We start from the raw sequence: 26038 nt of genomic DNA, 5'->3' as shown, positions 1-26038 counted from the left end.
TTGCCAACGTCCATGTATTTCGGCGACCAATTTGCTAGCACAGCCTCTAGTAAATGTGAGATCTTTGCTGAACACTTCAAGAATGTCTTCTCAAATACGCCTGCTACGCCATCGCAGATAGAGGCTGCTGTTCGTGATACGCCGCTAGACAGCATCGACTTTGGAATTTTCCAGATCAGCGAGGAGCATGTCGAAAATGCATTACGTAAGCTCAAACATTCCGTGTCACCCGGTCCTGATGGGATTCCTTCATCTGTGTTGAAAAACTGCTCGAGTTCTCTGATGACACCGTTAGTAAAACTGTTCAATCTCTCGTTCCAACAGCAAAAACAAAAACGTTTCTGTCACCAATTCACAAAAAGGGTGACAAATGTAACGTCGTCAACTATTGTGGAATAACGTCCTTGATCGCTTGCTCTAAGGTTTTTGAAATAATTGTAAACAACGCTCTCTTTGAAGCCACCAAAAACTACATTATGTGCCCAGCATGGATTCTACCCGAAACGATCTGTTACTACTAACCTCACTCAGTTCACCTCACTCTGCATACGCTCTATGGACGCTGGTTCACAAGAGGACGCCGTATACTTGGAAAAAAATCCGTTCCCAAAAACGGGAACGGACCGTGAACTAAAAATCACGGCCAGCTATTCAGAACAAAATTTTCTCAAATATACACCGTGAACTATGGTTCACGGCTGTGGTTCACGAATATGGGAACTATTTTTTTCCCGTGACACGGACTTCAAGGCTGCATTCGATCGTGTGAATCATGATATCCTGTTGCAAAAACTCGAGAAGTTGTGGGTATCTTCCGCGCTTGTTAGCTGTTTTAGATCATATCTGTCTGAAAGATCCGTGAGAGTAAGGATTGGTTCGTCACATTCGGAGCCGTTTATGATTCCTTCTGGTGTACCGCAAGGGAGTAATCTTGGACCGCTGCTTTTCTCATTATTCATAAATGACATTGCCTTTGTGTTGCCACGTAGACAGCGAATATTCTATGCCGACGATGTTAAGGTCTTTATGATCATCACGTGCACTGAGGATTGCCTGGAGTTGCAGAGGTTATTAGATTTGTTCGAGGACTGGAGCAAGCGAAACCTACTCGATTTATGCATAGCCAAATGCAACACAATATCATTCAGCAGGAAGCGGCAACCAGTCAATTTCAACTACAGCATGTATCTGGTTAGGGATCTCGGTGTGATATTGGACCGCGAACTCACTTTCCGACCGCATTACGAAGACGTGATTGTAAAAGCCAATACACACCTCGGCTTCATGTTTAAGCTTGCTGATGGATTTCGTGATCCTCTCTGCCTGAAGTCCCTTTTCTGTGCACTGGTTCGATCTATTTTGGAATCTTCCGTGCTGGTATGGTGCCCGTACAACAGAAACTGGATTGACCGTATCGAGGCGGTGCAGAAAAAGTTTGTGCGCCTCGCTCTTCGCCACTTACCCTGGCGTGATTCGTCAAATTTTCCTCCATATGAACATCGTTGTATGCTGTTAGGCATCGATACTCTGGAGAAGCGAAGATCCAATTTGCAAGCCATCTTCGTCGCTAAGGTAATGACCAATGAAATCGATGCCCCAGATATTCTTGCTGAATTGCACGTATATGCGCCGCAAAGACCTTTGAGGCAACGTAATTTCCTGCACCTTGCTACCCGGAACAGTCGTTATGGTCAACACGATCCTATCAGGATAATGTCTTCTCGGTTTAACGATGTTAGTGGACAATTTGACTTCAATGTTTCTGCTGCCACTTTTCAACGCCGCCTCAATGCACAGCGGTGAGTATCTGTCCAATCACTGCTACTTCGAAAGGTGTATTACCTGCTGTTTTTTTTATTACATGGTCTTTCTACAATACTACGCCGAGTTTCCAACCCTCCGACGCGTGAGCTGCGACGCATTGGCAGATTGTTGTGTTCAATTATTTTAGATTATTGACTTAGCTTTTAATATGTTTGTCATTTGTATTCATTTGTATTCAACGTATTCTGTGTATTGACTATTTGTAATTTTATTTATTGTTATATGTATGAAAAGACATGGGGTTTTTACGCCTCTTTGAGCCAACTGAATGGTTTACTCAAAGAGGCTTTTCCCCATCCTAGATTTCCTTAAGACTGAAAAAAGTCAGATGAAATAAGAATAAAATCACGGTTTGTTCGACACCTGTTGGAGAATAGAATGTAACCATCTTCCCAAATCACCATCATTCAATTTTTATTGCATTAAACTATGAAAAATAAAACGCATTTTCAAATCCCAACAAAATTGTCATGTCCGGATTTTTTCGTGTTCAACCTTTAAGGTGGGGTCGTCCCCAATGTGAATATGAATAATGCTTTATGTGTAAAGAAAACTAAGTTTGGCTGTCGCGTAAATTCTCTCATTGCTCCATTTTCCGATCATTTTTGCTGATGGTTCTTCCCGGGAATTCCAGGGATTCGGGAAATATTTCAGTTCATAGGCCAGGTATTAATTAGAATGTTTTTTTTTTAAGTTCTGTGGAATGATTTATAAAGTTTGGAAGAGTTTAACCAACCGGTGGAAACTAACGATTTTAAATTGGCTCACTACCTGACTAGCCTATTGATCCTAAGTACATCAATAAGCGTATTCCCTTCTAGACAAAATTCTAGTACTCGCTATGTTTGTTTTGATTAGCTATGAAACTTTGACAGATAAAATGGATTATCGTTGATTGGTTTGTGGATTTTCCAATGTTTCAGGGGTGCATCGGTTAGCTTGGGACCGAAGATAGTACCAGAGCTGAGCCAAAAGCCAAGTGAGTTAGCCGTGGATGCTATTCGCGATATCAACGAGGGATTCAGAGGAAACTCAAGTCGCACCCGAAGTCTTTCTGGAATTACGTAAATGAGCAGCGCAAGGAATCCGGCCTACCTTCTTCAATGGTGTTGAATGGAGCAGTTGCTTCCACTCCTCAGCAGATCTGTCGCTTGTTTTCTGAGAAGTTCGCCAGTGTTTTCACGAATGAGAGATTAACTGACGAACACGTTACCCTAGCAGCTAGTAATGTTCCACTGTACGGTCAAACACTGGGTGCGATGGATGTCAACGTCGAGATGATTTCCACTGCCGCATCACAACTCAAGTCGTCCTTCAATCCAGGACCCGATGGCGTTCCATCCGTATTCCTGAAAAAGCATATCGCCAGCTTACTGATGCCCATGCTTCACCTATTTCGATTGTCCATCTCGAGTGGTACATTTCCATCTTGTTGGAAATTCGCACATATGTTTCCTATCCACAAAAAGGGCAGCAAACGGGATGTGGACAATTATCGTGGAATTACGTCATTGAGTGCAGTTTTGAAGTTATTCGAGTTAGTTATCATGGAGCCTCTACTTTCTCATTGTAAGCAGTATCTAAGTGGTGATCAACACGGCTTCACTTCCGGTCGTTCTACTTCCACAAATCTGCTGTGTTTGACATCGTATCTTACGGAAAGCATGGCAGAGAGGACTCAAACAGACGTCATATACACCGACTTGTCAGCTGCCTTCGATAAGCTAAAGCAAGCCATCGCGATTGCCAAGTTGCATAGACTTGGGGTCAGCGGCAACCTCTTGCGATGGTTTCGTTCATATCTCACTGATCGGCAACTGATGGTTGCCATTGGTGACAACCGGTCCAATATCTATCTAGCTACGTCAGGAATACCTCAAGGAAGTCACCTCGGACCTTTGATTTTCTTAATCTACTTCAATGACGTGAACTTGGTCATCGAAGGCCCACGACTATCGTATGCAGACGATCTTAAAATCTACCTACGAATCCACTCGATTGATGACTGTCACTTCCTTCAACGTCAGTTCGAAGCCTTTGCCAGCTGGTGTAATTTGAACCGAATGGTGGTTAACCCCACTAAGTGTGCAGTGATCACTTTTACTCGGAAGAAAGAACCAATCACATTTGAATACAAACTTATCGGCACTGTAATCGACCGTGTGAACCATGTGAAAGATCTGGGTGTTATTCTAGATTCTCAACTTACGTACAAGCAGCACATCTCGTACGTTGTCGACAAGGCGTCTAGGACATTGGGATTTATCTTCAGGATAGCAAAGAATTTCTCCGATATCTACTGTTTGAAGTCACTGTACTGTTCCTTGGTGCGATCCATTCTGGAATATTGTTCTGTGGTCTGGAGTCCAAACTACAACAATGGTGCTGAGAGAGTTGAGTCCGTTCAACGCCGTTTTCTTCGATTCGCTCTGCGGAAGCTGCCTTGGAGAGACCCATTTCATCTGCCCAGCTATAAAAGTCGTTGCCAGCTGATTGATCTGGAGCCTCTCCGAACTAGAAGAGACACCTCTAGGGCCCTGTTCATTGCGGATACTTAACAAGGTAGAATTGATTGCAGTGCAATCTTGGGGCAAGTCAACATTAACGTCCAACCCCGTGCGCTACGTAACAACGTTATGCTGAGATTGCCACTTCAGCGCACAAACTATGGCATGAACGGTGCAATAGGTGGGCTGCAACGAGTGTTCAATCGAGTCTCGGGCATCTTCGATTTCCATATGCCTCGACAGCTGCTACGAAGATACTTCTCATCGTTCTTTTCTGGCACAGTGAACCGTGAATGATTGTGTGTTTTATTTATGTATTTTATTCTTAGTTTTTATTTTTTTGATTTACCTATATAAGTTACTTAAATCATCATTGGGGCTTTACACAGCCTGTTGATGCAGACAAATAAATAAATAAATAAATAAATAAATAAATAAATAAATAAAAAGTTGAGCACGTTTCTTCGGGACCTTCTGGTCTTAGCGTTACCTCTATGGGATAACCACCTATGTTTGATATTTTACTTCCATCGGGTAAAAAATTCGAGTTGCCTCCGGCTTCTTACTGATTTTTGTTATGGCTATCTTCGAGTTTCTTTTAACCCAGAAGATATTTCCAAATTTAACCAGAAGTCTCTGCCAACCTTCCTAGAAATTATCATCTGATTTCATCGGATGCTTCTTCCAGAAGTCATTCTGGATTTTCGGATAGCTTATTTTGAATTCTGAGGGAAGGTTAATCCAACTTCTTCAGCAAGTTCCCCAAAATTTTCATTGGTAATTTCTATTCATTTATTTAAACTACCAAGAAGAATATGGGCGTCTATAGTAGGTATTCTACTACTACTAAAGAAAGAGAGTAGTAATTATATTGGAATTACTAAGCCTTCTCTCTTTGCTTATACCCCAGAACTTTTTTTTCTGAAATCCCCGGAAGTTTCTTCCAACTTCCTTGATATGTATTTTTGGCTACACATAGAAATGTCTTCTAATATCCTGGCCTCTCCCAGGCCATTTCTTCTGGCTACTCTCGGAAAATTCTTGCGACTTCTTCTGGAATGTGCTTCCGCTTTCCTTAAAAAAAATCTTCAGATTGCTCTGCAAGTTTCTTTAAACTTTCTTCTTATAAGCTATGGGAAATTTTCTTGTACCTTTCACCAGGGCGTCACAATATCAGCTTCAATCGACAAAATCGATGAGACGAAGAGACGGCTAATTTTCTTTTTCTAGAACCTCAGTTGGCGTCAATAAACAAATTTTTAATCGCTTGTATCTCTTTCTCCCGTCGCTTCGTTGGTCTTTCTTTTAAGTAAAGCGGACGAGTGAAAAGCCCTTGACTTTGATAGTTTCGCCTTTCATGAAACACATCAACACAGTTTTTATGACGTATGGACAATGAAAAGCACATGAAGATTACACGTAATATGTTTAATTTATCTTTCATCCACATATTTACCTAAAAATTTACAAAAACGCGACGTAACGCATATTGAACAAATTGAAAGAGTGGTGATGTAGTGTCGGTGAAATGGATTGAAAATCATAATGAGGCTTCGTTTCAACTCGATAATCGACGCTACTTTCATTGAAAGTGATGAACAAAGCAACGACAAGAAAATCCACAGCCAACCTTTCGTGCTAAGCGTGCTTCTTTTTCATTTTCGTTTCGTGCTGATAGTCTAGCTAAGTGTTATAGAAATGATGCGTAGAACACGTTGTATGAAAGAGACAAAACTCGAGTTCATTTTTCAGCTACGAGAACGTAAAGCACTGCTTTTCACCCAAAAGTTCTTCTAAAATTGTTTACCGAGAAATTTGAACAGATGTCTGGGAGTCGGGCAACGTGATTTTTGGTAAATTTTCCGGGAATTGTTTTCCAGGATGTCCCTGGTAGGAAACACTACTATAGTTGGCAAAACTACATTGTTCAAAAGCTTGTATACAAAATTGCTGATTTATGCAACACTTTACTTAATTTTACATTAAATAACGTGTAAATTAATGCTTACCCTAGCGTTAACTACGTTTGCGCAATTTATCGTAGAAGAAAAAAAAACAACCGTGCTTTTCCTGGAAGGTACCCTGTAGAATGATAGGTGGAAAGTGTGTCAAAGGATTGCAATGAGGTTCTTTGCAACGTCACGAGAGAAATACAATCATTTTGTTGTGCACTCTCACCGGTGTTGAAATTCTCCAACATACTCGCTAGATAATATTAGAAACAGCCACCTTCACCGGACAATTTCAGCCACTTCCCATGATATGCAAAGTGATGTAATTTGTTCAAACCGTTTGAATTGACATCCCTACCTTTCTCCTTCCCATCGGAGATGAAAAGCGCCACCAGCAGTAGCAGTAACGATGCAGACCGATACGATCCCAGCCAGCTGTGGCATACGAAAGCAAGCATCGTGAAGGAAAAGACCAACGACTCTGGCTTCCACACCCAGTCGTCATTCCATTACCTCGGAGACTTTCGAGGGACGGAGCTGCTGCTGCTGCTGAGGCTTTTGGATCGGCAAGCATAACGAGGGGTGACACATATTAACACATCATAAGGAATATGTTATGTGTGCAGAGCAGCGCCAACGAGCTCGAAACCCGGAAGACGACGTCACTTGGCTGGGTGGGAGATGACGGGTGGTGTTTGGCATCCAGGAACAAGCGCCTTGAAAGTAGAACGGGTCTTTTCATTGCCGGTGGGTTGGCTGCACTTGTTTCTGCCGCATCGCAGCTGCAGCTGTGTACCACTTAGGTGGCACGTGATGCATTCATGTAGTTCTGCTGAGGGATTTTGGGGATTTCACGGTTGACGATCAAGAACTGCCAAAATGGTGTGATGATTTGGTCCCGAGCTTTTCGGATCGAATACAAGCAAACTTCCCTTCGCTAACCTACGGAAGCGATAATTTGCACAGTACATACATTTGTCAGAATGGCAAACTATACGTTTCCTGCCTCAAACCCAAGGCGGAACAAAGCGAATGCATAATAACTTAAAGTGGTAGTTTTCAGCGTCACGTTATACATGATCCTTGAACTTCTGCATTATGTAAAGTGGGGTTGACATTTCTCACATCCTGGCAAACCGTTCCCTATTTCCACCCACAACACCGTACGGCATGCATGTGAGAACGTAGTCAGGGCTCGTGGGGGTGAAAAGGCAACTCATTTAATTAATTACGAGCCGTGTTGGGAGACGGCAATTAGTTGGATTATTCAAACCGAATGTACGCTTCCGCCTGATTTTTGGGAGATCAAAATCTTGAGAAAAGTTGCTACCTGATCCTACCGTCGACCGGTCACAGGATCAGGATTCGAATCATAATTGCGGTCATAAAATAGTTACTCGATGACCAAGGGTCAAAACGCAATTAATCCCTCGCAATCGAGAGAGTGTGTGCGATGCATAATTGTTATCGCCTTTTGACACGCAAACATCCCTTCAAATTGCTCGAATCAAGGGGACTCGCAGATTGTTTCCATTTGATACCGAGTATTAATGTGATTATAGGGGTTTGCTCTCAAGTGCATAATGTTTCCCCCTCCGGAGAACGCACCGACTGACCACCACTCGAATTGACCAGCACGTTGTTGGTACCATTACCGGTAAGGTTTAAGCTCTCGCCACTGACTGAGGAAGGCCTAGTTTTGATTTATGACTTTCGCAGCAACATGTGGAGTGAAACGGAAGGGTTTAAATTTTTCACACCAGATTTGGAGATGCTTTTTCGGGAAACCATTTGAGTGAGAGAGAGTGAGGGACGAGGGAACATATGATTATTCTTGTTAGCCGAAGCCCGGTAAAGCTGAGCCCGGGAAGTACTGTTTCCCGAAGAAGGAGGATTACGAAGAGACTGTACTTTTTTTTCGGGATTTGGTTGCTGAAACAGTTTACAGACGGTGCGAGGTAAAGGGTTGGCAAATTAATTAACATAATTTATGCCGTGACATGATTTCGGTGGGAAAATACCACTTGATGCTGTCTTGTTGCCGGGCATTGTTTGAGGGTGTGTGATACTTTTTTTTCACGTGGGAGTGAAAGGTTGGTAAAAGTTTAACATGAGTGAAGTGTTTATTTTGTATTTGCTTGAAGGCAAGAGCAGATTTAATTGGGATTCATTCGAATCATTCGTAGGTGGAAAATTGTGAGGCTTCCAAGATTAGTTTTGATTCAAATTATCACTACATGCTACACTATTATTTTGGAGTTTTATGAACGGGATTTTGTGAAATCATAATGAGCTTTTTGGGATTTCTGCGCATAATATCGCTAAGTGATATAAGGGAAGAGGAATGAGGTTGGGAAGTCAGTACATTTTGATTCACATATTTAGATATTAGATTATTTAACAACATGAAGTCTTAACACACAATTTTGGTAATATATCATTCCTAGCGATACCAAACGGCAGAGTTGTTGAGTTCATCCAGTATTATGAAAAAATCCCATTGAAAAAATGTTTTGACAAAAAATGCAAATAGGAACGGCTTGTGATGAGCGGCAGTGTACTTGTCACACAATATACAAATCCGTGCATTGGTTCGCATACAAAGCTCTGAATTCATAAATCTAGATAGAGCTGGAATTAGGGCGTAACAGCTTTTGTAAACAATGACTTATATCGATGATTTCTAGGAATCCAAGGCACGCTCACGCAGAACAACATAACCATCGGATAGGGAGAGTCTTTCCCTACCCGATGAGGATGTTGGTTTGGGTGGGCAAGCCTTGAATTTCTAGAAATCATCAAGAGAAGTCATTGTTTACAAAAGTTGTTAGGCCCTAATTCCAGCTCTATCCAGAAATGTGTAAGTTAAAGTGTTTCAATGAACTCTAAATTTAGCTGCATTACAAAACATATCGAATCGACTTTTACATGCGTTAGGGCAAACGATCACGCACTTCTGTATGGTGATGTTTGGGATATTTCAAGAAACGGTCATTCCACAGTAGATGTTTTGCAATTCCACATGTCACTCGCGTGTGCTGTATTACTTGATGGCTTCAGTCTGCATAACCTAACACAAATTAATAATTGGATCTAGCACTAGTGAATGACACGACACTTGAAAGATGTACGTTATCTGCTGCTGCGGAACGTTTATCAATTCTTCTTCTTCTTCGCATTTCAAGCTTATTGCATATCGCATACTAGCTTATTGCGTGCTCTCAACTTAGTGTTCTAGATGCACTTCCACAGTTATTAATTGAGAGCTTTCGTTGCCTGTACCATTTTTGCATTGATATGATTGTGTGGCAAGTCCAATCATACTTCTATGCCCAGAGAAGTCGAGAAATTTTCCAACCCGAAAAATTCCTAGACCGACCCGGGAATCGAACCCAGCCACCTCCAGCATGGTCTTGCTTTGTAGCTGCGCCTTTACCGACTGAGCTAAGGGAGGCCCCACGTTTATCAATTCTCGATGCCAATTACCCCCCACTAGTAGTCAAGATCTATGTTTCTGGAGGTTTAGCCTATGATGATTTTCCAGAGGATCCTATCGATGACTTCTGTAGAGCAGATATTGAAGGAATTCTAGAAGCATTTTACTGCATGGACTGGTCTTATTTGGATACCACTGTAGATATCGATTCGCTGTTGACTGTTTTACACATATTATGCATTATGCGTCCTAGCCCAGCTTGTCCATTGGCTAAGCAAGTAATCAATCGAGCTAGTAATAGATATTGCTCCTTGTACAAACACTACGCCTTGCGTGTGCAAGGTGAATTGCGGAGAAACTCAAAGAGTTTTTGAAATTTCGTAAACTTCGACCGGAGGGATAAAGGAATGAATTTTGAATAGATGCTGCGAGGCTCTGATTAATCTTTTAACAGTACTGTTCAATGCTTCTTTGCGAGAGCGCCGATTTCCTTCCAGCTGGAGGACATCCGTTACCTCGTAGATTTTTGAGATCATCATAAACGATATCCTGTTTGGTGCCTGTAAGGATTACATTTCTTCCAATCAACATGGTTTCTAACCCAAGACATCTGCGTCTACCAACTTCATTCAGTTTACTTCTTTCTGCTTGCGCTCGTTGGACCATGGCACACAAGATGACCCTGTGTATACCGACCTTAAATCTGCGTTTGATCGTGTTGATCATGGGATCTTGCTTGATTGGCTTGAAAGACTCGGTCTTTCATCATCATTGACCTGCTGGTTCAAATCTTATCTAACGGATCGGGAGCTAATTGTGAAGATTGGAAATGAATCATCTGAGACGTTCACCATTTTGGCGTGGTAACTTGGGTCCTCTGCTGTTTACTATATCTAAGACACTGCCCGCAGGTTGCCGATTGTTCTATGCCGATGATGTCAAAATTTACATGGTTAGTCTGAATAGTCTTCAGGACTACCTCGCATTACAACAGATTGTATCGCTGAATGTGGTACTTCAAATATGCTTTCATTGAGCATTCATATCGTTCCACAGGAAACTGAAGCCGATTATACAAGACTAGAACATCGCCGACCAGCCTTTTGAGTGTGTTCATCAAGTACGGGATTTTGGCATTATCCTTGACTCAGCGTTCACCATACGATTGCATAGCAATGATATTATCTCTAGAGCCTATCGGCAGCTTGAATTCATATTCAAAATAATCAACGAATTCCGCGATCCACACTGCCTTCGGTCGCTATACTGTGCTCTAATGCAATTGATCCTTGAATCCAATGCTGTAGTTTGGTGTCCGTATCAGTCAACGTGGATTGTAAGATCGAAGCAATCCAAAGAAAGCTCGTGAGATATGCCCTTCGTGACGTTCCGTGCTGGATATTGAAACTCTGGAGAAAATAATTAGCACTGCTTAAACAGTTTTAGTGGCTAAGATCCTGTTGAGAGATACGGATTCATCGGAGATCCTCGCGCAGCTGAATGTTAACGCACCGTAACGAATCCTTCGCCACCGTGATTTTTTGAGGCTCGAGTCTCGCAACGCTTTATATAGTCAGCATGAACCCAACCGCTGCATGTCAGCCAGGTTCAACCAGATGTACTTGCTGTTCGACTTCAACGCTTCTGTTGCTACATTTAAGCGTAGACTTTCTGAAAGGCGCAATGACATCAATTGAACTACGTTGAAACGCTTCAATGATGCAATTTTCTTGCAGTTGTCATTCAATTTGAATTGAAAGAACACATTTGTAACAGGCATTGAAGACACTGTTTGTTATGGCTAGTAATTTTTTAGCACGCAACTTAACACTTTTTTTTCATAATTTAGTGATCTGGCAAGTTCAAATAATAAGGGCTTCAGCCTACAAGTTTTCCCATATGTATATGTAGAGAAACCCATGGAAAAAAAAATTGAAAATAATCACTTGTTTACGTGAGAAAAAGTTAAAACAGTTTCATAGGGGAAATGGCTCTAATGTTGGCCTATGGATCTAAGATTGGACCCATCGCTAAAAATATGCTATTTATCAATTTTATCTAGATGAATGCCTCATTTAACGGTATAAGTTTAATGATATTTTTGGTGGCTATTGAAAATCTAGTCGATTGCTGATTTTATGTATGGGCCCAAATTAGGGGAATTTAGACCGCCATTACATCCATTTCCCCTTGAGTATATTTTTTTTTTTGGTTTTTAGTTAATACGGTTTTTGCAATGGCTTACTTTGAATGGTAATTAAAAGTTTATGAGATTGGCAATCAATAAGTTAAGCATTGCATAATTTTGATTAGATCATAATCTTCCCATATTTAGAATAACCAATACCGATACATCGTAGAATTAACATTAACATTAACAAATAAACCTTTTTTCCCTGCCCGTTTGATAAATTCAACAGTCCTTACTACTTGATTGAACGTTTCAGTACATTATCAATGGTGTATATTAGCATCGATAATGTTTTGTAGCGGGGTGTATCGTGTGTGAAAAAAGTTTCGGAATGCTTGCGTTCTGAGGAAATGACACATAGTGATGCTAAATGTAAAGAAACCGAAAATCCATCTCCCACTGATTCATCCTTTCACATATATACCAAATTGATATTTTAAAGCAATAATCAAAATAAACAGACAATACATGAAAGATCTAGTTGCCAGTTGCTTTAAAGGCTAGTTGCCTCCCTAAGCGGACCCTCCGCTTCCTAACTCTTCTGTTAATCCACTTAATGCTACTAGGCTGTCTAAATTTTCTTATATAAGTTCGTTTGATGATTATGATATCTCTAGTCTAATTTAATAAATAATTGAAATCTCTAATCTACCTACCATGCTTTATTAAGTACCTGCACTTGTGAATTTAATCTAAAATTTAACGTGTTTCAAGTTGTTTCTGACTTTGACCTATATTTAATATATATTAGTTCGTCCCAGGTGACACCTTCAAGTGACTAAAATGCTTCACTTTGAAGTTAGTTTCCTAGCTGATTTTTAAATTACATAGGGTAGGGTATACGTCCCTAACCTCGGTCTAATATGCAGCCATAGATTACGTTTTTAATCATAACTCATCAATTAATTTACCTGCAAACGATATTCTACTGCTAAATGGTATGCTTAGATATGCTTATCATGTCGTTTGCTATCAGGAACCGCAAAAAGTTGAAAAACTTACTTTTTTTAAGACAAAAACTCACCAGGGAAATGTATGTAATATCGGTCTATTGTCCCCAAATTGGGTCTATTTATGGATGCAACTTCGTCCTATCCTGTTTGATTCTCAAAAAAAACGCTCTTGGTAACGTTTTCTTATGTATTTTTTTTTATCACTATCACTGTTAACTTAATACTCTTCATTCCTCAAAACATTTCTTAGAGAAAATTTTACGAAAACTACATTAAATCACTCAAGTTAAAAATTAAAAATTAAAAATTTCGCTTATCGTCTTTCGACCGCAGAATATCTAAATCAAAACATTGTGATGTTCATTATACAGATTTGGCAGAAAAAATCTCCCTTCCTGTTCGTTCCTTATCATCCAAATGCAAACCACATTGTTGACGTTACTCTTATTGCTATATGCTGTCAAATGAATTTCATGGGCCAAAGTTAGGAACATAGAAAAGAAATGTGTCCCTAAAGTTGGGTCCATGATTTACTTGTGAAAACGTTGTTAAACAATTAAAATAAACATAAAATATTCAAACAGTAACTGTGAGTTTTACGTCTAGTGTGTATTATCAGGTAATTCCATTCAATAAATGCCATAATCAGGCCATTTGATGATCGTCAGTGCAACCTTCCCATCTTAACCTTAGAAGTCATGGCGGCTAAAAACTCCGAACAGAGTGATATTCTCAACCAGTTTTATTACTTACGAGAGCTGAAAATGTATTGAAATGTTGTGATATAAATTGATTTGTGTGTGGTACACATTTATCAATCATCAGTGATCAATATTTTCCTTATTTTTTGTGTAATATTCCTTAATTAATTATTTATTTGCGTGATAGGCCGAATGAAAGGACTAGACCCACATTACATACCGTAACCCTATATGCTTCAACTACGCTCACACGTTTCCACTATGTCACACCACAAAAATACGTATGGTTATGTCACAATAGAAGCACCCCACAGTGGAAATCCCGAGCCATAGTTCAAACACTTATCCCAAATCAAAATGAAGCACATATAAGATTAGTTGCAATACCATGTACAAAAATGGTGTTAAACATTGTTCCCTGAGTAATACCTCAATGAAAACAACAACGAAAGCTTGTCATGCAAGTAGAAGGAGCACTGTTGGGCACTTTCTGAAATATTTCATAATTCCCTTGCAAACCCAAATAAATCTATCTGCGTAAGAATAAATAAAATAAGAGTGATTTGCGGAAAAACCCACCAGTATCGCACCCAACGTCAGTGCCTATACATAAGCGTACTACAACGCCGCTTACAAATAAAGGAGTAACAAGTGTGATACTATCACTTCAGACTAGAACTTTGGTTATCTTATGCAATGGTTTATCAGAGAGAAGAAGCTCAGTAATCCTCATCGCATGCTCATGACGCTATTCTGTCACGGCATGAGCCAACGATGCCGGACCTAAACCAACCGTCTCCAACGCTCCACTATGAAGCATAAGATTAGGCCCGCCCACCAACGTCCAGGTTAAAAAACTAGTCAAGGGGAGGGCATCTTATTGTTCATATGTGATTTTGCGAAAGAAGGCATCACGAGTCTAGTAATTTTGCCTAAACATTAAATCAAAACGCCAGCCTGTGTTACGTCAAAAATAGTTAAAACCTTAAGAGAGTGGTTATCTCACCTAAAGACACGAGTCTGGATGCTGGCATGTGGAAAATATGAATTTTTATTTTTTATTGGTAATCTAGTTGATATGAATATGCTATGAAAATGCACACATAAATTCAAGAATGAATATCTCCATAATACTAGCTTACTAGTTTGTATGATACTAGGCTAATTTGTAAATATAGTATGAATTTAAGCTAAAGTGTTTACGCTAAATTTCGCAGAATATTACAAGTTTTTTTTTTTTCGAACGGTGCATAAACATGGGCTTAAATTTGCATAATAGAAACATTGGCAAATCCAAAAGTCCCCCATAATATCAAAAAAAAAAAAAAAAAAATATCTCCATGATTCTTAATCTAATATTAAAATTGTAGCAAATTGTCCATGTCTTATAATAACTGATAATTTCTGGTGCAATTTGAGATTAGGGCGCAGCTACTTTTGTAAACAATGTCTTCAATCACCAATTTCTCTCGAATAAAGAGCACCTTTGCAAACAATCTACAGCAGCTGATATTGATCCGAAAATTTCAACAGTATGAAAATTCAGGTCCTGGGAATTACATTTTCAATTTGAACCTCTACGATTTTGCTACGGAACTGGATGATCAAAAAATACTGCCTAACTTAAATTTAAACAGCTACTTCGTTAAGGATATCAAAATGTAAAATATGCTGGTAGTTCATATAAACGCTAGCGCCACGCAGAGAAATCTGTACTCTGTAATGCTCGTTAGTAAAGATAATAATAATAATAATTCTCATCATCTGTAAGGCTTTGATTAATTGAACAACTTTGTCAAAGCCAGAAATTTGCTTGATAGCCAGGAACTTAAGATATTTTGAATTTATCTGTCTACCATCCGGAAAGCCGGACATCCGGACTGAAATATCCATGATTTTCAGGCCTTCGAATTAAAGCACCTACTGTAAGTTAATATACACACTAGCGCCACATAGTATGATGGTTCAGAATTAAATTTTCAAGCAATCAAAAGACCTTGGTCACCGTAACAACTTTCCCGACGACAGCAGCTTTTAAGACGGCCAGAGTAATAAGATTTAGCATATACAGGAAGATAACATGAACGTTTGCGCTGCGTAGTGAGATAATTCATAACTAATCTGCCCAACATCTGGAAGACCTGTCACCCAAAAAAACATTTAGCTCAAGGCGGTAAGTTTCCATATGGACAAGTTCATGAGATATCCCGTGCTGGAAATAGCACCAGCATTAGACTGGCCCACATTTATATGGGAGATTTTTTTTATAACTTTTTTTCAACGGGCCAACCGATTTGAGCCATTAGGTGAGAAAATCACTCTATGAAAATCTCAGCTCATTCGGATGTAACTCAAGCTGGCGCTTTTGGCCTAAAGTTCATATAGGGATTTTGGTCGAAATGTATGGAGAAATAACATCCCTTCACTCTTTCGTGCATAAAACTGGTTCAGCAAACTCTTTTAAGCTCAGAATTTCAGCACATGTAGCTTAAACTATAAGCTACATGTTTGCTCAAGACAGCATCACGATTCAAGTTGGTATTATGGAGATATTCATTCTTGAATTTAAATGTGCATTTTGATCGTACACACTTAAAAAAATTCAGGTAAATTTGGGTGCTTTGAGACTGACATATACGAGCGTCATTATTGACATAAAATTGAGTCGTAATAGACGCAAAACTCAGCTCAATCAAACGTACTTTTCGTCGAGTACCGAACTTTTCAGTCTCGAAGCACTTAATTTTACATGACATGCTTGTTTACGTCTCATCCTTTACGTCAAAGATGGATTCCGTCACGTGTAAAATTAGGTATTTCTAAGTGTGTATCTTGCAACAAAATACAGGCAGCTTATGCAACGTATCAACTAGATTACCACAAAAAAAAAATAAAAGTTCATATTTTCCACAGGCCAACAACCAGACTCATTTCAGTAGGTGAGATAACCACTCTCTGAATGTTTCAGTTGTTTTTGGCGTAATTCGGATAGGTGCTTTTAGTTTATTGTTTGTATAAGGGATTTGGTTGAAATTTGCATATACATTCAAAAGCAAATATATCAATGCAACTAACCGGATTCATAATGCAGTCCTCATCAAAGTTGTTACTCATTTTTTGAACTACAAGTTTTGATGTTTTTAATAAAATCGAGAATAAGGAAACATTTTTATGATCGATAGAGTGTAGTAGTGTCATTTTCACATGTGTTTTATACAAAATCCCTATACAAAATTCAAACTAAAAGCGCAAGCTCATCCTACAACCAAATGAGCTAAAACTTTCAGAGAATGGTTTTCTCACCTAAAGGCACAAATCTAGGGGTTGGCCCTTGGAAAATTAAAACTTTTATTTTTGGGGCCAGTCTAACCAACATGTACCACTTTGACTCACAACGTTTTCTGGTTTAAAGTAGAAATCCTCAAAGGATGAGCGGAGAAAATGTTTTTAGCCAAATAAACCGAATTAGATATTCTATAGATATTTTACGAAAGTTTCTTATTCCTACTAGATCATATATTAGCGTATTGTAATCTAATAGAAATTGAATCACCTTTATTTTTCGTATGCTTCGCAAATTCAATTAGTTTTAATAATCACAAATTTGGTACTCTGTGTACTCTGAACTCAATTTGTATACGAGATTTTATTTTATTTTTTTAGATTTTGCCAGCATGCAAAATGTGTATTCATAGCATTTTTTTTAAATTATAGTCACTTTAACATTCTTGGGTCATTCGTGGCTTGTCCGGGGGTGAGATTTGAACTCGTGACTTTGGCGTGAGAGGTAAGGATGTTAACCACTACGCCGGGGTCGCCCCTTATTCATAGCATTTTCAATTGCACTATATTTTGCTTTGATATTATCAATCAAGTTGCATTTAGTTTGGCTACAATTTGAGATCAGAAAATCGAAAATAGTGGCAAAAATCACCTGAAAACAGAACTGAGTGTAAACATAGAAACGTTTTCTACGTCAAATTCTACAACAGATAGGGGAAATGGATGTAATGTCGGCCTAAATGCCCCTAATTTGGGCCCATACATAAATTCAGCAGTCGACTAAATTTTCAATAACGACCAACAATAATCATTAATACCACCCCAATGCCGCGTTCATCTAGATAAAATTGATAACTAGCAGATTTTCAGCGATGGGCCCAATCTTAGATCCATAGGCCAACATTAGAGCCATTTCCATTATCAGGAAAAATTATCAAAAATCCAAGAAAATCAGTTTTTTTCCTTAGATTCTTGAGAAAATTTAAATTTAAAAATATTTTTAGGTCGATATTTTGTGGTTTTTAAGGTCTAACTTTATGCCATGATGACTTTTATAAAATGTTTTTGCTCGTGAATTTTCTTTAAAACATTTGAAAAAAAAAAAATCCAATATTTTTAGAAAAATAAAACGTAGTTATTTTTTTCAGAGCGGTGAACTTCTCCTTAATGACTTTTGGGTGAAAAAAAAAATTACTTTTTAGGGATCAACTTGAAAGTAATGAACTTGCCACATAAAAGTTAGTTGCTACCAGCCCTGATCTGTGTTATTATTTTTTTCCTTGATTTGTTTGCCGTCGATATTGTTTTCCTTGCTAAGCACCAATGCTACCGACACCAGGGAGGCAGCTCCCACACCTGGACCCTACCTATCGACCCATCAACTCATGAACCGGGGACCAGCGGCTTTACGTTCCGAAGGCGTGATCAGAGATTTTATGCCTCAGAACATCCCGGCGGCGACGACTGGGATTGAACCCAGGCCTGCTGGGATGAGAGGTAATCACACTTAGCACTAAACCATCGGCACCGCTAGCTGTGTTATTAAACCGCATTGAAATTTTAACATTTCCATGATATTTATGCCAAATGACCTTTATGCCAAACGACTTTATGACAAACGTCATTATGCCAAACGACTTTATGCCATGTGACTTCATGTCAAGCAGTCCCAAAATTGAGCTATAATGGTATCATTGTAGAGATCCAGAGACCACGGCTGGCCCTTGGGCCGCCCGTTGGGTTGGCTTTTCTTAGAGGAATTTGGGAAAAAATGTATTTCCATGTGGCAACTGTTCTTATTATTATTATTACTTTATTGCTGCGATTATTTATTTATTTATTTGTCATCAATCAGTGTAGACCGTTTTACAAAAGTTCTGTTGCGTTACATGCTATTTAATTCATACGTTTTATTTGAAATTGTCAATAAATGTAAATTACATACACAAATATCTAAGAAATAAAAATTGTGTTAAACTTAACGAGATGAAGTTAAGGGCAGTTGAGGGCCACCCACATTAGATCCGTTTGCGTTGCGTTGACGTAAATTTGACAGTTAGACAATAGATTTAGCTGTCACTTTGCCGCAACGCGTCCGATCCGGATGTAATGTGCGTGGGCCTTTAGTGTTCTCCTTACTGTATCTTTAGACATCGTTAGATCTATACGCTCACAATAATTATTATACACTCTCATCATTCTATTGATTGGGCCATTTTTACCATAATTCGTTCTGTGAGGTGACAGTTGAAACACATTTCGAGTTCTTAACATGTGTGATGGTACGTAAAAATTTAAGATTGCTAATATTTTTTTCAGAATTTACGCGTTGTGAGATAATATCATTAACAAAGGAAATCATGGAAATTTCTCCTCGTTTCTTAAGTGTTTCAATGTTTATCAACATGCAACGGGACTCATAAGAAGGAAGGGGAAAAGTGGTCCAGCCTTGTTTCCTAAGAGCAAATAACAAAAACTGTTTTTGAACTGATTATATACGATTTATATAAGTTTCATGATATGGAGTAACCACACTGCAATATTCGAGAATTGATCTCACGTAAGCTATATAAAGTGTTTTGATGGTATATGGGTCTTTAAAATGATAACTAAATCTTTTTTTATGAATCCTAACATATTATTTGCTTTGTGAATTGTGGTATTCACATGATCTACAAATGTCAACTTCGAATCAAGAATGACTCCTATGTCCCTAATTTTATCGCACCTTACAACCAGCTGGTTTCCTAGAGTACATGTAAAATCTAGAGTAGTGTGTTTTCTGGAATAAGATATAATATTGCATTTTTTAACATTAATATCCAGCAGACTTTTAACGCACCAATTGTAGAAAACTTCAATTTCATTTTTTAAATGTAGCAAATCAGAATTGTTAAAGATTTCCATGTACAGTTTCATATCGTCAGCATATATGAGCACATTTAAGCGATTCAACACAAACCTTATACCTTGTCATACCTAAACGTTTTAATTTAAAAAGAAGTAAGGGAATGTCTACTCTGTCGCCCCGTAACGTGGGTAGATCACCTTTTCGTGGTACGTTACGGGATGTAAGATCTACCAATGATTCCTAGTCCTGACTACTTCAAACTAGAGGAACAGGATTTTTCAGTAATCCAAGGAACACATCTTAGTCCTTGCTACTTTTTATGGCTTGTTGATAGTGACAAGACTCGGCTTTGTCTACCGAGGATGATCTTGAAACAAGGCAAAAAATGAGTTAGTTGTCTTCATCTATGTGATTCCTAATCTTCTCTTCGTTGTTCCCTAGTTTGAAGTGGTTAAGACTAGGGTTCTGATGCATGGTCATTATCGGTGTCATACCTTAATTTTGTTGCTAAGGAATTCAATTTTGACTGACAAAGGGGCGCGCCTTTGGAGGGTGTTTCAACACTCCGAAGGGTATAAATAGTGGGACCTTTCAATTAGAGTCGGATCCTTGCGATACTTCATCATTTCTCAATAGTGATGGAGTTATACGACATGCACTAAACTAAGGATATACTACAATTGATCAATTTACTGGTCGCAGTAGTGATAGGTCCCGAACAGAGGAAAAAAAATGTCTACTCTGCCAAAAGCCTTACTAAAGTCAGTGTATAAGGTTTCAACGGTATTACTTCTATCCATTGCTTCAATAGAAAAGTTTACAAATTCCAACAGATTAGTAGTCGTTGACCAACCTTTAAAAAACCATGTTGATTATTTGAAATGCGATACTTAACCTGGTTGAATATTTTCTGGTTAACAATTGCTTCAAACATTTTAGGAATGTATGACATAATTGCAATAACTCTATAGTTTTTAATATCTGACCGTTTGCCAGATTTAATAATTGGAACTAAAAATGATTTTTTCCAAATTTTTGGAAAATCACCTATTTTGAGAGATAAATTGTAAAGCCAAAACAATGGTTTAACAAAACTTGTTGCTATTTTTTTCAATAAAAATGGAGGTATTTCATCAGGACCAGGTCCTTTGCCGGCATCGAGATTTTCAAGAGTCATAAAAATTTCTTGAACAGGGATATTATTAACTGATGCGTCATTTTCCCCTTCAGTTAGGTAAGAAAAATAGTTCAATTCGAGAGCATTACTGGATTTCTTATATATGTTTTGGAAAAAGCGAGCAAATTGGTTACAAATATCCTCACTATCAATGCTATCAATCTCTTCTAACTGCATGCGTGATGGGAATGTACTTGACTTCATTTTTTCGTTCACGAAGTTATATTGTTATCTACTTTTGAATTTTAATTCTCATATGCTGACGATATTTCTGCCTCAAATTCTCTGCAAATAACAACGTATTTCTCTAAATTTTGTGACGTTTTACACTTTTTTTTTTACGACTTGTGTGCTTTTTGATTCTTGTTTTTAATATTTCTGATTTCTTGTGTATACCACACAGGATATTTGGTGCTGTTCAGTATTCTCTTTAGTCTTTTAGGAACGAATACTTCAATGATGTTTAATAAGGTAGTATAAAATATGTCAACAGTCTTTTCCATGTCGTTATGTTATTCAGTCTGCTGTGAAATTCAGGAACAATTGCATTTTTAAAATCATAAACTAATTCAAAATCAACAACGCTTGGGCGTGACCGATGCGAGTCTGTGAACACTGAGTATTCAATAGGCGTATGAAATGTTTCATTCTTCCATAATGGAACTGCTGCTTCTACAATACAAAAATTTTCTGAACAATTAGTAAACATAAGATCCAAATAGGAATTGAGCTGGTTACGAACATGGTTACTTTGATGAAGTCCCAAGTGGCTGCTTTTATCAAAGATGAATTGCAAAGTATAGTTGTCACCTACAATTGGTAACAGCAGAGAATCATTATCACTATCCTGAATAAAATTAATAGTATTCTGGTTAAAATCTCCATAAAAATGAATTTTGGTTCTTGAATCTTCTCTTTAAATTTTCAGTTCTGAAATAGTGAAAAACTTTTCGTAAGCTGGTTTTTTGGAAAAGTGTGGAGGAAATTAGACAGAAACGAAAAGATGTTCTTCACCATTTATTAAAATTTTAACCCACACATCTTCAAATTCTTTATGTTTTTCACTAGCAATTTGTTCACCTTGAAATGTAGCATTATAATGGGAAGATAACAAATACGAAGCATCGTGCATCGCCAGATTTTAATCATTTAAACCACATTCAGTGTATATCTTTAATTATTCAATTGAAGCGAAATTACGAAAATTATTACTCAAGAATTAACTAACTGCAATTATCTTGAAAATAACATATGATTTGATATAAATTATTGAAATTGTAAAGTGATGCATTTTTCGGGGAATATTATTTTGAGAATAAGTCCTATTCAGGGAAATAACTTTCGAAGAACTGAGTTTGGGGGAACTGAGTTTCTGGGAACTAAGTTTCGGGGAAACGTCGTACAATCAGTCCGCGAATAAGAGAAAGAATACTTTATCTTTATCACTTCCACTTACTTTAAACCACATAATACGAACATTAATTAAATTACCGTTAAACAACCCTAAGCAGGACTACACTGAGGCCCCTGTTTGGATCCACTGCTTTTTGAATAATTTTAAATACACCATACAGTCATGATCTCTTAGAATCTTTCTGGTAATGGCTTGGTAGATTTTATTGAAAATAGAGAATCAAGAACACATGAACTTATCAAAATACAGCGCCTTTCTGTTTTTGACAAGAAAGGCGCTGTATTTTGATAAGTTTGAAGTTCTTTACTTCAGATACCTCAGATAAAATCAAGTTATTCTGGGATGCATAAAGGGAAATCAAAAGATTTTTTTTTAACTTTAAACACAATTAATACAATGTTTGTTTTTGGCAAAACATATTGAACTGAATTTATAGGATAATTCAACAAAACATGAATAAAATATATGAGAATTAATATTAACGCCTAGTTTGTTTACATTGAGTAATTAAGGCCTTAAGAGTTCAATAAAATTAAGCACATATTGGCATCAAAATTATTCATTTGTTCATGTTTATATCGATAATTTGTTCACGCTCGATCATGATTTTCCAAAAATAACAGGAGGCAACTGCACACTGAAAAAAATCTACATACTTAGAGTAAAGTCCGTTCCGGTTAAGGACAAATCTTTTTGATTTAAAGGTTTGAAGATTTCAACTGTCACACGCCTATTCACTGGCTTTTATAAATATCATGATAATTGTACACAACAAAAGGTAACGTGATCTTATTGCGGCCTTCTATTTTTCACATTTCACATAGACTATAATTATTATTTCCCGCTCGAATTAGACTGAAGCTGTTCTGATTATAGCAACTAGAGGCAAGCGGAATAAATAAAATGTATCGATCAAAGGCTACAAATTACTGATCACAACAATCATAATTTAAGCGCTTTTCATTTTAGATTAATTTGATTTAACCTTCCGAACACGATGCCTCCGGTAAAATGTGTAACGGAAAACTTCTTCTTCTTCTTCGCATTTCAAGCTTATTGCATATCGCATATAAGCTTATTGCGTGCTCTCAACTTAGTGTTCTAGATGCACTTCCACAGTTATTAATTGAGAGCTTTCGATGCCTGTACCATTTTTGCATTAGTATAATTGTGTGGCAAGTCCAATCATACTTCTATGCCCAGGGAAGTCGAGAAGTTTTCCAACCCGAAAAATTCCTAGACCAGACAGGGAAATGAAACCAGCTACCTCCAGCATAGTCTTGCTTTGTAGTTGCGCCTTTACCGACTGAGTTAAGGGAGGCCCCAAACTTGCAATGTTTGAAAAATCATAGCTCAGCCATTGATTGACAAATTTCAAATATATTGGCGCCATTTCAAACAACAGACTTTGAATTTTTTGTCGGTAACAATAGATTCAAAACCTATCGATAAATTGCTGAGCAATGCGTTTTCAAACATTGCAAATTTGCCGATACACATTTTTCCGGAGGCATCGTGTTCGGAGTGTTAAATAGCAGCTGGTTATCAATCCTTGCAACATAAAGTTTTCGCATCAGGCACAATTTGAACTTAGTCCGAAATTTCACGGCTTGAAAACGGCACACTGGTCATTGAATGCCAGCCAATTAATGTTTAAAAACCAATGCAACCTAAAATTCCTCCACTTATAAAACAAAACAAAAGATCACATACCTGTCTTAAGCACTTCCTTAAACGCGAAGTGTTTTAAAATCCTTTACGTGTATTTTGATTTCTTCTCTCCCCTTCTTTCCTTCCTTGGCTGGCTGCTAATCCACGAACACACACACAAACACGAAAAATTTCACATCAATTTTCGAAATTTCCCAGTGATTAGACATCTAACGCAGAGAAGATCGTTCATTACGGCTATAATTCCGAAACATCTCACTCTCTACGTACAGTAAAGAACAAACACAAAGCACAAATCGAGTTAATTGTAATTTTGTTCTACCTTTTAATTTTTCCGCTTCTTCCTTTTTTTTCTTTTTTCCTAGAGCCACTAAACGTAAATTTACATAATTTCAGCTTTTTTGCTTCGCTTCTCGTTTGCACTACCAAAAATCCCGAAAGTTGTTTTGATTCTACTGAAGCGATTTCACTACCATTATTTTGGTTGAATTTTGATTCACTCAATAAAAAATAAACACCATTTTTCTTATGTTCCGAAATTGTTTCTGTTTTCTGTTTTCTGTTTTTTTTTTTTCTTTTCAGCCGAAAGGTGACAATTTTGAGCGACGTTCGAAATGGGACCCAAGCATGTGGGAACTACTAATCACACTACCACCGCCTGCTCCGATCGATCATCTCGTTGTTTGCCCCGATAGTGCAAGCAGTTGCACTCCTTCGGTGACATGGCCTACGTTGATGAGGACGACGACGACGACGATCACCTGAAGAAGCAACTTCATGCTTTATTGACCTCCTGGCATCCTTCATCCACCTTTAAGAATGAGACTGGTGATAAATGTACGTTTACGATCCCTTCGTTGGGTTTGGGCTCGGTCGATGGTTATGTTATTTCAGGGCTCCTTCCCTTGCACGGTATCACCAGGTAGGTAGCGGAGTTGAACGAGTCCTTTGAACTTTGCTCGACCCGGGACTGCTGCAGCAATAAATTAGATCATGCATCGGTTCACATGTGAGACGTTGAGAAGGGCTGGGAATGGGTCCCCTCAGGCAGAAGAAGGAATTTCCAACCGTAAAATCCCGACCTCGGATCTTTTGTTTGCTGGCAGGAATTCCCAGGATCTCTGGATTGGGTTTGGCGATGGTGGTTCGTTTGTGTAGACTTTGTCACTGGTTTCAAGATTTTGTTGTTTTTTTTTTCTTGATGGATATTTTCCGTTTTGGAGAACTTAAATCACTGCCTCATGAATTCGAGGAAGAACGTAACTAAAATTGCACAATTTTTCAAGATTCCGAAACACAGTTTAAAACAAAATTCTTCTTTTTTTTTGCGTTAGCCCAAAGGTTTTAAAAATTTACGTTTTTTTCGCTTACGGTAGTGCATTCAACTACGACGAGTATCTTCGCGGCAGGATTTTCTGTTTTGGTCGCGAATTTCTCCGGTTGAACTGCATTCGAACCGATCCGATCAACGGAGTTGGTTCTTTTCTGGCAAAAACGAACTTAATTCACTTGTCTTCACCTGTTCGCCCGCAGCACTCGCTCACTCACAATCGCTCTGTAGGTGTCCGAATTGCAACTCTTTCAATTGGTAGTGTAATGTGTATTGGGTGTCCAAAAAACTCTAAATAAAGCAAATTTCAACTATCGAACCGCACATTTTGAGCTTTACGCCGTGACTGCCTGAGACCGACTGAAAAGTTGTAGCGCGACGGCCGGAGTCTCTCAAACATATATCGCAAAACACATTCGGAAATCATACACAAGCCGCCGTCGCCGCTGCCGTGCCAAACAGGCTCTGCTGTCTGGAGTGAGTGAGTGAGTGAGCCCGACATCCACCGTCGAGCAAGCGAGAAGCAAAGCAACACAATTCCCACCTGCACTCGTTCACTCGCTCTCCGGCTCCTCGCTCCCGCATCGGAAAATAATAAGAGTTGTTGAATTTTTGATTCTTACAATTTATTCTTATGCTCACACACTCCCCCGCATGGCACAGAACCGCAACCGACAACGGGACCTGCTGCCTGAAATCATGTGAGTCCTTACCCCACACTCACTCACACTCGCGCACCGTTCGCTCTC

At 38.5% G+C, this 26038-nt stretch overlaps 1 protein-coding gene across 1 annotated transcript in view; it reads right to left on the bottom strand.

Moving 5' to 3' along the window:
* LOC135700164 (protein jim lovell-like) overlaps positions 1-24462 on the bottom strand; it is a 154487-nt gene extending 130025 nt beyond the window's left edge. Inside the window, exon 1 of the mRNA XM_065220587.1 lies at positions 24002-24462. The gene's annotated coding sequence lies outside the window, so the exon portion shown is untranslated. The remainder of the gene's footprint in view (positions 1-24001) is intronic.
* Between the last annotated feature and the right edge of the window lie 1576 nt (positions 24463-26038).

This window comes from Ochlerotatus camptorhynchus, unplaced genomic scaffold (genome assembly GCF_037179485.1).
Source record: "Ochlerotatus camptorhynchus isolate MF236.1 unplaced genomic scaffold, CSIRO-AGI_Acam_v1.1 ptg000010l, whole genome shotgun sequence".
In the NCBI taxonomy this organism is placed as follows: domain Eukaryota; kingdom Metazoa; phylum Arthropoda; class Insecta; order Diptera; family Culicidae; genus Ochlerotatus; species Ochlerotatus camptorhynchus.
The sequence above is the reverse complement of the archived record's forward strand: the minus strand, read 5'-3'. Positions and strand labels throughout refer to the sequence as shown.